The sequence below is a fragment of the Callithrix jacchus genome, chromosome 4 (genome assembly GCF_049354715.1).
Source record: "Callithrix jacchus isolate 240 chromosome 4, calJac240_pri, whole genome shotgun sequence".
Taxonomy (NCBI): Eukaryota; Metazoa; Chordata; class Mammalia; order Primates; family Cebidae; genus Callithrix; species Callithrix jacchus.
In genome coordinates, this window is record NC_133505.1 from 113,127,413 (window position 1) to 113,140,306 (window position 12,894).

Consider the following 12,894-nt stretch of genomic DNA (forward strand, 5'->3'; position numbering starts at 1 on the left):
AGTTATCTGCATAAGTGCAATAAGAATCTGTTTTCTGGCTGGTGCAGTGGCTCACACCTATAATCCCAGCACTTTGGGAGGCCGAGGCAGGCAGATCACAAGGTCAGTGGTACAAGACCAGCCTAACCAACATGGTAAAACTCTGTCTCTACTAAAAATACAAAACCTAGCCAGGTGTGGTGGTGCATGCCTGTAGTCCCAGCTACCAGGGAGGCTGAGGCAGGAGAATTGCTTGAACCCAAGAAGCAGAGTTTGCAGTGAGCCGAGATTGTGCCATTGCACTCCAGCCTAGGCAACAGAGTGAGACTCCATCTCAAAAAAAAAAAAAAAAGAAAAGAAAAAGATTTGACTTGTAGACCCAATAAAAGCCCCTGAGGAACTGGCCTCAAACCTTATCTCCAAAGGACACTGCACAAGGTTTCTGACCTGTGGTAAGTAATGAATGTCACTTTCTTATATGTCCAGGAGCCCCAAGTTATCTAGGGACCTCAAGAGGAGAGGAATTTATTCAACTCATAGGTATTTCGGGTTACAAACCCATTGCAGGGCTCAGCTTTAAAAAAAAGGTCTTATCTGGGATTCCTTCTATGGAACAGAGTTCCATAATAGCCAATTTAAAAACAGCTTATGTGGAAAATAATTATTCTTGTTGCACTTTTCACTAATAATCAGGCCAAGTATAATAAATTGGTCTTATCATTATTTGTCTTTAGTAAAAATGAGGAAATGGAGAGAGAAAAACTATGTTTTTTTCTTTTTGAGATGGAGTTTATTTTTTTTTTCTTCTCTAATTTTTTTTTTTTTTTTTTTTTTTTTTGAGACGGACTTTCACTCTTGTTACCCAAGCTGGAGTACATGACGTGATCTTGGCTAACCTCCACCTCCACCTCCCAAGTTCAAGTGATTCTCCTGCCCCAGCCTCCCAAGTAGCTGAGATTACAGGCACACACCACCATGCCTAGCTAGTTTTTGTATTTTTAATAGACACGGCATTTCTCCATGTTGGTCAGGCTGTTCCCAAACTCCAGACCTTAGGTGATCCACCCACCTCAGCTTCCAAGAGTGCTGGGATTACAGGTGTGAGCCACCTTACCTGGCCTGAAAAATTATGTTTCAAGAACTATCGTACACTTATTAAATTCTAGTCTTGCCCATTGTTTTTAAGTTTGTTTCTGCAATTTAGACTAACCCTACTTGTTCGTGTGAATCAAGCAGTAATCTCTGACTGCAGCACAGAGTGCTCCTGTAATACCAGCACTTTGGGAAGCCAAGGTGGGCGGATCATTAAAGATCAGGAGTTCAAGACCAGCCTGGCCAACATGGTGAAACCCTGTCTCTACAAGAGGAATGGGTAATGTAAAAATCTGGATCAATATTCTAATCCTGGGCATGTATTGGAATCATCTAGCAACCCCATATCAGCTTGGTTCCAGTAGTTGCCCAGTTCATGGAAAGCCTTCTAATTTAGTTAACTTAGAATAATTGTACTAATTTTGCTTTACTCTTGTGGAATATATTTGCTTTTGTACTGCTTGTGTAGGAATGCAGGATAAGCTTATTGAATGTTTTCTTTTCTTTTCTTTTCTTTTTGAGACAGAGTTTCACTCTTGTTGCCCAAGCTGGAGTGCAATGGTGCCATATTGGCTCACTGCAACCTCCGTCTCCCGGGTTCAAGAGATTCTCCTGCCTCAGCCTCCCAAGTAGCTGGGATTACAGGCATGCACCACCATGCCCGGCTAATTTTTTGTATTTTTAGTAGAAACAGGCTTTCACCATGTTGGCCAGGCTGGTCTCAAACTCCTGATCTCAGGTGATCTACCCACCTCGGCCTCCCAAAGTGCTGGGATTACAGACCTGAGCTACCACACTTGGCCAAGGGTTCTCTTATAAAAGGGAGTGGGGAAATGTCAGAGGCGTTTAAACCAGAGCAATTCCATCTTGAATAGGAGGTAAAATAAGACTGAGAACTACTGGGTTGTATGACCAGACAGTTAGGCATTTTAATTCACAGGATGAGATAGAAGTTTGACACAAAATTCAAGTCATGAAGACCTTGCCAATAAAACAGGCCAGGCACAGTGGCTTGCTCCTGTAATCTCAGCACTTTGGGAAGCTGAGGTGGGTGGATCACTTGAGAGCAGGAGTTCAAGACCAGCCTGGCCAACATGGTGAAACCCCATCGCTATTAAAAGTACAAAAATTAGCTGGGCATGGTGGTGTGTGCCTGTAATTTTAGCTACTCAGGAGGCTGAGGCAGGAGAATCACTTGAACCCAGAAGGTAGAGGTTGTAGTGAGCTGAGATCATGCTACTGGACTGCAGCCTCGATGCCACAGCGAGACTCTGTCTTTAAAAAAAAAGAAAAGAAAGAAAAAACAAGTTGTAGTAAAGAAGCTAGATAAAACCCACCAAAACCAAGATAATCTGAGAGTGACCTCCAGTCATCCTCACCACTGCACTCCCACCTGCAGCATGACAGTTTACAAATGCCATGACAATGTTATATATTTTTAGTAGGGACAAGGTTTCTCCATGTCGGCCAGGCTGGTCTTGAACTCCTGATCTCAAGTGATTCCACCCCGTTGGGCCTCCCAAAGTGCTGGCATTGCAGGCGTGAGCCACCAAGCCCAGCCTTACCCTGAATTCTTTCTTGCATGAGATCCAAGAACCCTCTCTTGGGATCTGGATGCAGACCTCGTTCCTGTAACACACCCATTCTGTGGCTTACACCGTTCAGGCCTCAGGGAAATGCTTCTCCACATCTCGTCCTATGTCCTCAAAACAGAGGTACCTGGCTACAAACACCAGGTCACTTGGTAGGTTGTGCCACTGCCAAAGTTGAACATAGACATTGCTATGTTGTGGGAAGGATAGGAATGATGTAAAAACAATTTAGATCAGAGAAAAACAGAATTCTTTAACTTGGCAATCTTTCCTCTCTGACACTGGGAAGTCAGTACGTTCTTACAAAACGGGTTCTAATCTTCCAGTGGGCTGAAGTCCATTTTCTTCCTCCTCTTCATGTTCTGATTTGTGGTTCTGTTGGTTTTCAGGACTTAGAGTGGTATCCAGTACAACTGCTTGTGGCTGCCGAGGAACATTGTGCAGTTTGCTAACATGTGAGCCACCATGCCCAGCCAGTATTTGACCTTCCTTCCTCTGTTCTTCCTTCCCTTCCCTTTCTTTCTTTCTTTCTTTCTTTCTTTCTTTCTTTCTTTCTTTCTTTCTTTCTTCCTTCCTTCCTTCCTTCCTTCCTTCCTTCCTTCCTTTCTTCCTTCCTTCCTTCCCTCTCTCTTTCTTTCTTTCTTTCAAAACAGGACCCCACTTGTCACCCAGGATGAGTACAGTGGCACAATCATGGCTCACTGCAGCCTCAAACTCAGTTGAGTGAATTACTATGCAGGGCCAGTATTTAATGACGAAAAACTAAATTTAGGCCGGGTGCAGTGGCTCATGCCTATAATCCCAGCACACTGGGAGGCCGAGGCAGATGGATCACTAGAGGTTAGGAGTTTAAGACCAGCCTGGGCAATATAGCGAAACCCCATCTCTACTAAAAATACTAAAAATTAGTGGGGCACTGTGGCTGCTGCCTATAATCCCAGCTACTCCAGAGGCTGAGGCAGGAGATTTGAACCTGGGAGGTAGAGGTTACGGTGAGCCAAGATCATGCCACTCCACTCCAGCCTGGGTGACAGAGCGAAACTCCGTCTAAAAAACCAAAAAACATACCCACAAAAACTAAATTTGAAATATCAGCTTTATAGAATGTAAATGTCAATATTCATTAATAATGTACTCTTTTTAATTTTAGTAGAAATTTAGAATATTTTAGAAGGAAAAAATTTTTTGAAATATCTTTTTAATATTAAATCAACTTAATTTTTCATAGCCAAATGTGATGGCTCGCTCCTGTAATCCCAGCAATTTGGGAGGCTGAGTGGGGAGGACTGCCTGAACCCAGGAGTTTGAGACCAGCCTGGGTAACATAGTGAGACCCTGTCACTACAAAAAATTAAAAAATTAACTGGGGGGCCGGGCATGGTGGCTCAGGGCTGTAATCACAGGACTCCAAAGGAGGCCAAGGGAGGCAGATCAATTGAGCTCAGGAGTTCGAGACCAACCTGGCCAACAAGGTGAAACCCTGTTTCTACTAAAAATACAAAAATTAGCCAGGTGTTGTGGTGCACACCTGTAGTCCCAGCTACTCAGGAGGCTGAGGCACAAGAATTGCTTGAACCTGGGAGCTGGAAGTTACAGTCAGCCAAGATCACGCCACTTCACTCCAGCCTGGGCAACAGAGCAAGACTCTGTCTCAAAAAAGAATTGACTGGGCATAGTCTTGGCACTTATAGTCCCAGCTACTTGGGAGTCTGAGATGGGAGAATCGCTTGAGCCTGGGAGTTCAAGGCTGCAGTGAGCTGTGGTTATGCTACTGCACTTCAGCCTGGGTGACAGAGTTAGACCCTGTCTCGAAAACCTAAATAAATCAAAATAAATTTAATTTTTCTATTGTTTACTTTAATAAGTATTTTAAATAAAAACCTATTCAGCCTGAGCCCAGAAAGTGGCGGTTGAGTTGAGATTGTGCCACTACACTTCAGCCTGGGCAACAAAGCAAGATACTGTTTCAAAAAAAAAAAAAGAAAAGAAAAAAGAAAAAGACAACCTACCCAACTAATATTTGAATCCAATTATATGTTCTTTGCTCTTTTAGGTCATTGCCAAAAATATTGACTATAACAACAGAATGATTCTGCAGAAGTGAAAGTAGGAAAAATAAATTTATAAAAACAGTCTGGGCACAGTGGCTCACACCTGTAATCCCAGCCTTTGGGAAGCTAAGGTAGTGGATAACCTAGGTCAGGAGTTTGAGACCAACCTGGCTAACATAGTGAAACCTTGTCTCTACTAAAAATATAAAAGATTAGCCAGGCATGGTGGTGGGTGTCTCTAATTGCTACTTGGGAGGCTGAGGTAGGAGAATTGCTTGAACCCAGGAGGCAGAGGTTACAGTGAGCTGAGATGGCACCATCGCATTCTAGCCTGAGCAACAAGAGTGACACTCTCTCTCAAAAACAAAAAGCTGGGTGTGTTAGGCTCAGACCTGTAATCCCCAGCACTTTGGGAAGCCAAGGTGGGCGGATCACCTGAGGCTGGAAGTTCAAGACCAGCCTGACCAACATGGTAGGACCCCCGTCTCTACTAAAAATATAAAATTAGTAGCCAGACATGGTGGTGCATGCCTGTAGTCCCAGCTACTTGGGAGGCTGAGGCGGGAGAATCACTTGAACCCAAGAGAAGGAGATTGCGGTGAGTTGAGATCACACCATTGCACTCTAACCTGGGCAACAAGAGTGAATCTCCACCTCAAAAAAAAAAAAATTACAAAGATTACAAAACATATATGAAATATATATGTCTTTTTGAGAGAACGATCCAAGATGGCCGATCGCTAACATCCCGGGATTGCAGCTCTCAGGGAAGGCGCGGAGAACTAGAGGATGCCACACTTTCAAAGTCTGGTCGCTCACGGAGCAGAAGATCCCCCAGTGGTGGAAACACACGAGTCGCCAGCGCGACTCTCATGGTCGGCGCAGCGGTTCCGCCGGCACCTCCGCGCCGCAGCGCTCGGCGCAGAGTAAACAAGACCGGTTCCCCTTCTGACCGAGGTTTGGAGCCCCGGGAAGGCAGAGTCGCCTACTATGGAAACAAGAAGGAAGCCCGACAGGAGAATCCTGGGCAGAAAAGCACCATCAGTTTTAACGCCGCTGCTCTGGCCCTGGGAACTAACAACCTGGACGTCCACTCAAGAGACCTAATCTGAAAGTTGGTAATTTCAAAGACGACAGGAGGATAAATTTACAATGATGGGAAGAAACCAGCGTAAAAAAGCTGAGAATACTCAAAGTCAGAACGCCTCTCCCTCTAAAGATGATCACAGTTCCACATCAACAATGGAACAAGGCTTGATGGAGAACGAGCGCCTCCTGATGACAGAATCACTCTTCAAGGAATGGATAATAACAAACTTCGGTGAGTTAAAAGAACATGTTGTAGCCCAACGTAAAGAAACTAGGAACTTTGAAAAAAGGTTTGATGAAATCCTATTGAGAATAGACAACTTAGAGAGAAGTATGAGTGAATTAATGGAACTGAAGAATACAATACAGGAACTCCGAGAAGTATGCACAGGTTTAAACACTCGAATTGTTCAAGCAGAAGAAGGGATATCAGAGGTCGAAGTCCAACTTAATGAAATAAAACGAGAAGACAAGATTAGAGAAAAAAGGATAAAAAGGAATGAGCAAAGTCTCCAAGAAATGTGGGACTATGTGAAAAGACCAAATTTACGTTTGATAGGTGTACCTGAATGCGACGGAGAGAATGAATCCAAGCTGGAAAATACCCTTCAGGATATTATTCAGGAAAATTTTCCTAAACTAGCAAAGCAGGTCAACATTCAACCCCAGGTAATACAGAGAACACCACAGAGATATTCCTCAAGAAGAGCAACCCCAAGGCACATAATCGTTAGATTCACCAGGGTTGAAACGAAGGAGAGGATACTAAGGGCAGCCAGAGAGAAAGGTCATGTTACCCACAAAGGCAAGCCTATCAGACTTACAGCAGATCTCTCGGCAGAAACTCTACAGGCCAGAAGAGAGTGGGGGCCAATATTCAACATCCTCAAAGAACAGAACCTTCAGCCCAGAATTTCATATCCAGCCAAACTAAGCTTCACAACTGAAGGAAAAATAAAATCTTTTATAAACAAGCAAGAACTCAGAGATTTTATTACCACCAGGCCTGCTTTACAAGAGCTTCTGAAAGAAGCATTACACACAGAAAGAAACAACCAGTATTAGCCTTTCTAAAAATACACCAAAAAGTAAAGAGCACCAACATAAAGAAGAATTTACACCAACGAATGGATAAAACAGCCAGTCAACATCAAATGGCAGTAACCCTAAATTTAAATTGACTAAATTCCCAATCAAAAGACACAGCCAAAACCCAACGGCATGTTACATCCAGACCTGTTTCACATGCAAGGATACACAAAGACTCAAAACAAAGGGATGGAGAAAGATTTACCAACCAAATGGAGAGCAAAAATAAATAATAAATAAATAAAAAGCAGGAGTAGCAATTCTCGTAGCGGATAAAATAGATTTTAAAGCAACAAAGATATAGTGGTAAAAGGATCAATGCAACAACAAGAGCTAATGATCCTAACACCCAGATAGGAGACTTAGATTCAATGAGACAGAAAATTAATAAGGATATCAAGGACTCGAACTCAGATCCAGAACAAGTAAACTTAATAAATATTTATAGAGCTCCCCACTTCAAATACACAAAATATACATTCTTGTCAATACCACATCACACCTACCCATTAGTTTAAATGAAACATTGATTGGCCATTATTAATACCCAATTTTTTTCAAAATAAAGGAATATTTCCATTTACTCTCCCTCTTTCTCTCCTCTTTCTTCCTCTCCTTTACTTATTATTTTTTTTTCTTTCCTTCTCTCAAAAAAAAAAGAAATCAACTTGTAAACCGCTAGATCCAGGTCGGCAATGTCTCTTTCATTGCTTGATTTCCTTTCTTCCCTTCCCTCCCTCCCTCCCTCCCTCCCCGCTTCCTCCCTTCCTTCCTTCCTTCATCCCTTCCTTCCTCCCTACCGTCCTTCTCCCTTCCTTCCTTCCTTCCTCCCCCCACCAAAAAAAAAATATATATATATATGTCTTTTTGTTTCACCCAGCCATCTGTAGCCCATTAACGGAATGCTCAGACATGGGCAATAATAATTAGATTCCATAATCTCAGATAGTTCAGTAAGTTTTTGTTAGTAAAAGGCATCATTGTATTTATTTGTTTGTTTGTTTATTTTGAGACAGTCTTTCTCTGTTGCCCAGGCTGGAATGCAGTGGCACCATCTCAGCTCAGGGCAACCTCCACACCCCAGGTTTAAGCGATTCTACTGCTTTAGCTTCCCAAGTAGCTGAGATTACAGGTGCACACCACTACACTCAGCTAATTTTTGTATTTTAGTAGAAATGGGGTTTTGCCATTTTGGCCAGGGTGGTCTCAAACTCCTGACCTCAAGTGATCTGCCCACCTCAGCCTCTCAATGTGGTGGGATTATAGGTGTGAGCCACCACACCTGGCAAAAGTCATAATTTTAAACACATTTTAGGCCTGGTGCAGTGTCTCACATCTATAATCCCAACACTTTAGGAGGCCAAAAAGGGAGAATCACTTGAGACCAGGAGGTTAAGACCAGTCTGGACAACATAGCAAACCCTGTCTCTACAAAAAAATTTAAAATTGGTTGGGCGTGGTGGAGTATGTCTGTAATCCCAGCTACTCAGGAGGCTGAGGCAGGAGAATCAGTTGAGCCCAGGAGTTAGAGGCTACAGTAAGCTATGATCATGTACCCCAACCTGAGTGACAGAGCCAGACCCTGCCTCTTGAAAAAAAAAGTTAACACATTCTATTTTGTTATCATAAAGTGGCTTTTTAAAATTTTTTTGGGCTCTCTGTTCCCGCCGCTCAAGATGCCGAAAGGAAAGAAGGCCAAGGGGAAGAAGGTGGCTCCGGCCCCTGCTGTCGTGAAGAAGCAGGAGGCTAAGAAAGTGGTGAATCCCCTGTTTGAGAAAAGGCTTAAGAATTTTGGCATTGGACAGGACACCCAGCCCAAAAGAGACCTCACCCGCTTTGTGAAATGGCCCTGCTATATCAGGTTGCAGCGACAGAGAGCCATCCTCTATAAGGGGCTGAAAGTGCCTCCTGCAATTAACCAGTTCACCCAGGCCCTGGACCGCCAAACAGCTACTCAGCTGCTTAAGCTGCCCACAAGTAGAGACCAGAGACAAAGCAAGAGAAGAAGCAGAGGCTGTTGGCCCGGGCCGAGAAGAAAGCGGCTGGCAAAGGGGACATGCCCTCTAAGAGACCACCTGTCCTTTGAGCAGGAGTTAACACCGTCACCACCTTGGTGGAGAACAAGAAAGCTCAGCTGGTGGTGATTGCACACGATGTGGATCCCATTGAGCTGGCTGTCTTCTTGCCTGCCCTGTGTCATAAAATGGGAGTCCCTTATTGCATTATCAAGGGGAAGGCAAGACTGGGACGTCTAGTCCACAGGAAGACCTGCACCACTGTCGCCTTCACACAGGTTAACTCAGAAGACAAAGGTGCTTTGGCTAAGCTGGTGGAAGCTATCCGCACCAATTACAATGACAGATATGATGAGATCCGTCGTCACTGGAGAGGCAATGTTCTGGGTCCCAAGTCTGTGGCTCGCATCGCCAAGCTCGAAAAGGCAAAGGCTAAAGAACTTGCCACGAAACTGTGTTACATGTGCACTGTTGAGTTTTCTGTACATAAAAATAATTAAAACAATACAAATTTTCCTTCCAAAAAAAATTTTTTTTTGTTTGGTTTAGTTTGGCAGGGGTTGGTTTAGTTTGTTGTTTTTTTTTTTTTTTTAATTTTGAGACAGTGTCACTCTGTCACTCAGGCTGAAGTACAGGGTTCCACTGCACTCTGCTGACTCCAACTTCCATCTCCTGGGTTTAAGTGATTCATGTGCCTCAGCCACTCAAGTATCTGGGATTACAGCTGAATTTTGTATTTTTTTGTAGGGACAGGGTTTCCACCTTGGCTATGCTGGTCTCGAACTCCTGACCTCTTGAACTCGTGCTGGGATTACAGGCATGAGCTACCCCTCTTGGCCCATTACAAAGTTATATTTATCAATTTAGGAAGAGAAATTATATTTTAACAGCTGTTAACTTGATTTATAGCATTTACATACTTGGAATATGCCTCCATTTTTATGCTTGCCCTAAATGTTGCTGACCTAGAATGAATTAGGTGCCTGTGATTAATCCATCAGAATTAAAAGCATATTATCTGTCTGGCACATTTACTCACAACTGAAATCTCTGCAATCATTCAGAAATGAGAGATGCCCTTTTCAAAAAGAAGGCCAGGCATGGTGGCTCATGCCCATAATCCCAGCACTTTGAGAAGTCAAGGCAGAAGGATCACTTGAGGCTGTGCATGTCTATGAAAATTTTAAACATCAGCTGGGCATGGTGCTGTGCACCTGTAGTCTCAGCTACTCAGGAGGCTGAGGCGAGAGGATTGCTGGAGCCCAGGATTTCAAGGTTACAGTGAGCTATGATCATACCACCGTATTCCAACCTGGAGACAGAGTGAGACCCTGTCTCTAATAAATAATAATAATAAATATAAGTTAAAAAGAAACTGTTGCTTAAAATTGTTCACTTATAATGCTGTCATGGAGAGTAATATATAACCAGAAACATCCCTTTGTAAAGTTATATGCAGAAAGGACGTATATCTCAAAGGAAGGAGAAAACAGCAGGGGAAAGAAAGTAGGTAAATTGAAGTAGACATCTCCACCGTTATTAAAAGGACCAGATCAATGCGGGTGTCAGACTTAATGGCTGGGGAAATGAGAAGAGAAATTGGCCACTCTCAGAGACTTAGAAATACACTGTGGATGAGCAGGTAAAAGTAGCAACTTGTTAAGAGAAAAGAAGAGCAAAAGTACAAGGAAGAGGCAGGGGCCTGCATCTGCCATGTGCCAGGCCCAGTGCTAAGCATATAACATGCCTTAATGATACATTCAGCTACACAACACACCAGAGGTTTAATAGGATTTAGTATATGAAAGCTGTATGAAGGAGGCTACTTTTTTTTATTATTTTACTTTAGGTGCATACTATATCTGGCATTTCTCCCCATGTTATTCCTTCCTTCCCTCCCCACCACCCCCACCTGCTGTCTCTCCCCTATCCCCCACAACTGCCCCCAGTGTATAATGCTCTTCTGCCTGAGTCCATGTGTTCTCATTGTTCAACATCCACCTATGAGTGAGAACATACAGTGTTTGGCTTTCTGTTCTTGTGTCAGTTTGCTGAGAATGATGGTTTCCAGATTCATCCAAGTCCCTACAAAGGACATGAACTCACCATTTTTTATGGCTGCATAGTATTCCATGGTGTATATGTACCACATTTTCTTTGACCAGTCTCATTGATGGGCATTTGGGTTGGTTCCAGGTCTTTGCTATTGTACACAGGGCTTCAAGGTGGCTACTTTAAATAGTCCCTAGTACCTGTCAGGCAAAGTTCAAAATTGTTAAAAAAGGTAGCCAGGCATGATCGTGATGGCTCACGCTATAATCCCAGCACTTTGGGAGGCTGAGGCAGGCAGATCACCTGAGGTCAGGAGTTCGAGACCAGCCTGACAAACATGGAGAAACCCTGTTTCTACAAAAAATACAAAATTAGGCTGGGCGCGGTGGCTTATGCCTGTAATCCCAGCACTTTGGGAGGCCGAGGCGGGCGGATCACCTGAGGTCAGAAGTTCGAGATCAGCCTGGCCAACATGGTGAAACCCTGTCTTAAAAAAAAAAAAAATACAAAATTAACCATGCATGGTGGCACTTGCCTGAAATCCTAGCTACTCAGGAGGCTGATGCAGGAGAATGGCTTGGACCTAGGAGGTGGAGGTTACAGTGAACTGAGATTGCGCTACTGCACTCCAGCCTGGGCAACGAGAGCAAAACTCCATCTCAAAAAAAGGGCACATACTACCTGTTAACCACCCTAGGCTTACCTTCCCTCCCTTGGCATAGTACACTTCTCACTGCCTCCAGCACACCAGCCATTTCATGCCTTTGTGCCTTTGTACATGCTATTCACGTAGCTAGGTGTGCCTTAGTTCATTGGCGAACTCATGCATCCTTCAAACCCCAATTCAAATGTTATCCACTCTGTGAAGTCTTCTCAAAATCTGCCAAGCCTAGCAACTCTTTCTTCTTACTGCTCCTAGAAGTCCTTTCATAACATAAAGCATTTATCACTTGGCATTAAAATTGTTATTTCCTGTAACTATCTCCTCCTCTAGACAGTAGCTCCTAGTGGGCAGTGCAATAGCCCAGCAATACACTAGTGCCAGGAACACATAGGGATATAATGCTCACTAACCAAAGATAGTTCAATGGCCATTCATGGTGGTTCACATCTGTAATCCCAGCAACTTGGGAGGCTGAGGCAGGAGGATCGCTTGTGGTCAGGAGTTCTAGCTTTTCTGTTTGTTTATTTGTTTGTTTTTTGAGACGGAGTCTAGCTCTGTTGCCAGGCTGGAGTGCAGTTGCACAATCTCAGCTCACTGCAACCTCCACCTGCCAGTTCAAGCAATTCTCCTGCTTCAGCCTCCCGAGTAGCTGGGACTACAAGGGTGCACCATCACACCCAGCTTATTTTTGTATTTTAGTAGAGATAGGGTTTCAACATGTTGGCCAGGATAGTCCCAGTCTCTTGATCTCATGATCTGCCTGCTCAGCCTCCCAAAGTGCTGGACTTACAGGCATGAGCCACCATGCCCAGCCTGAGTTCTAACTTTGTAACTAGCCTGGGCAACATACCAAGATGCTGTCTTTAAAAATAATAATAATACAGAATAGTTGAATGGACCAGGCATGGTAGCTCATCGCTATAATCCCAGCACTCTGGGAGGCCAAAATGGGAGAATCACTTGAGGCCAGGAGTTTGAGACCAGCCTGGGTGACATGGGAAAACCCTGTGTCTACAAAAAATACAAAAATTAGCTGGGCACCGTGGTGTGTGCCTGTGGTCGCAACTACTCGGAGGCTGAGACAGGAGGATCACTTGAGCCCAGGAGGCAGAGATTGCAATGAGTTGAGATCACACCACTGCACTCCAACCTGGGCAACAGAGTGAGACCCTGTCACACACACACACAAAAAGTTCAAGATATTTGGGTTGGAAAAAAAAAAAAAAAGGCTGGGTATGGTGGCTCACACCTATAATCCCACCACTTTGGGA

The 12,894-nt window shown here is 43.9% G+C and overlaps 1 pseudogene across 1 annotated transcript in view; it reads left to right on the forward strand.

Moving 5' to 3' along the window:
• LOC100405708 (large ribosomal subunit protein eL8 pseudogene) overlaps nt 1–9,436 on the forward strand; it is a 32,942-nt pseudogene extending 23,506 nt beyond the window's left edge. Inside the window, exon 3 of the transcript XR_013534457.1 lies at nt 3,053–9,436. The product of XR_013534457.1 is annotated as a large ribosomal subunit protein eL8 pseudogene (transcript). The remainder of the gene's footprint in view (nt 1–3,052) is intronic.
• The last annotated feature ends 3,458 nt before the right edge of the window (nt 9,437–12,894 follow it).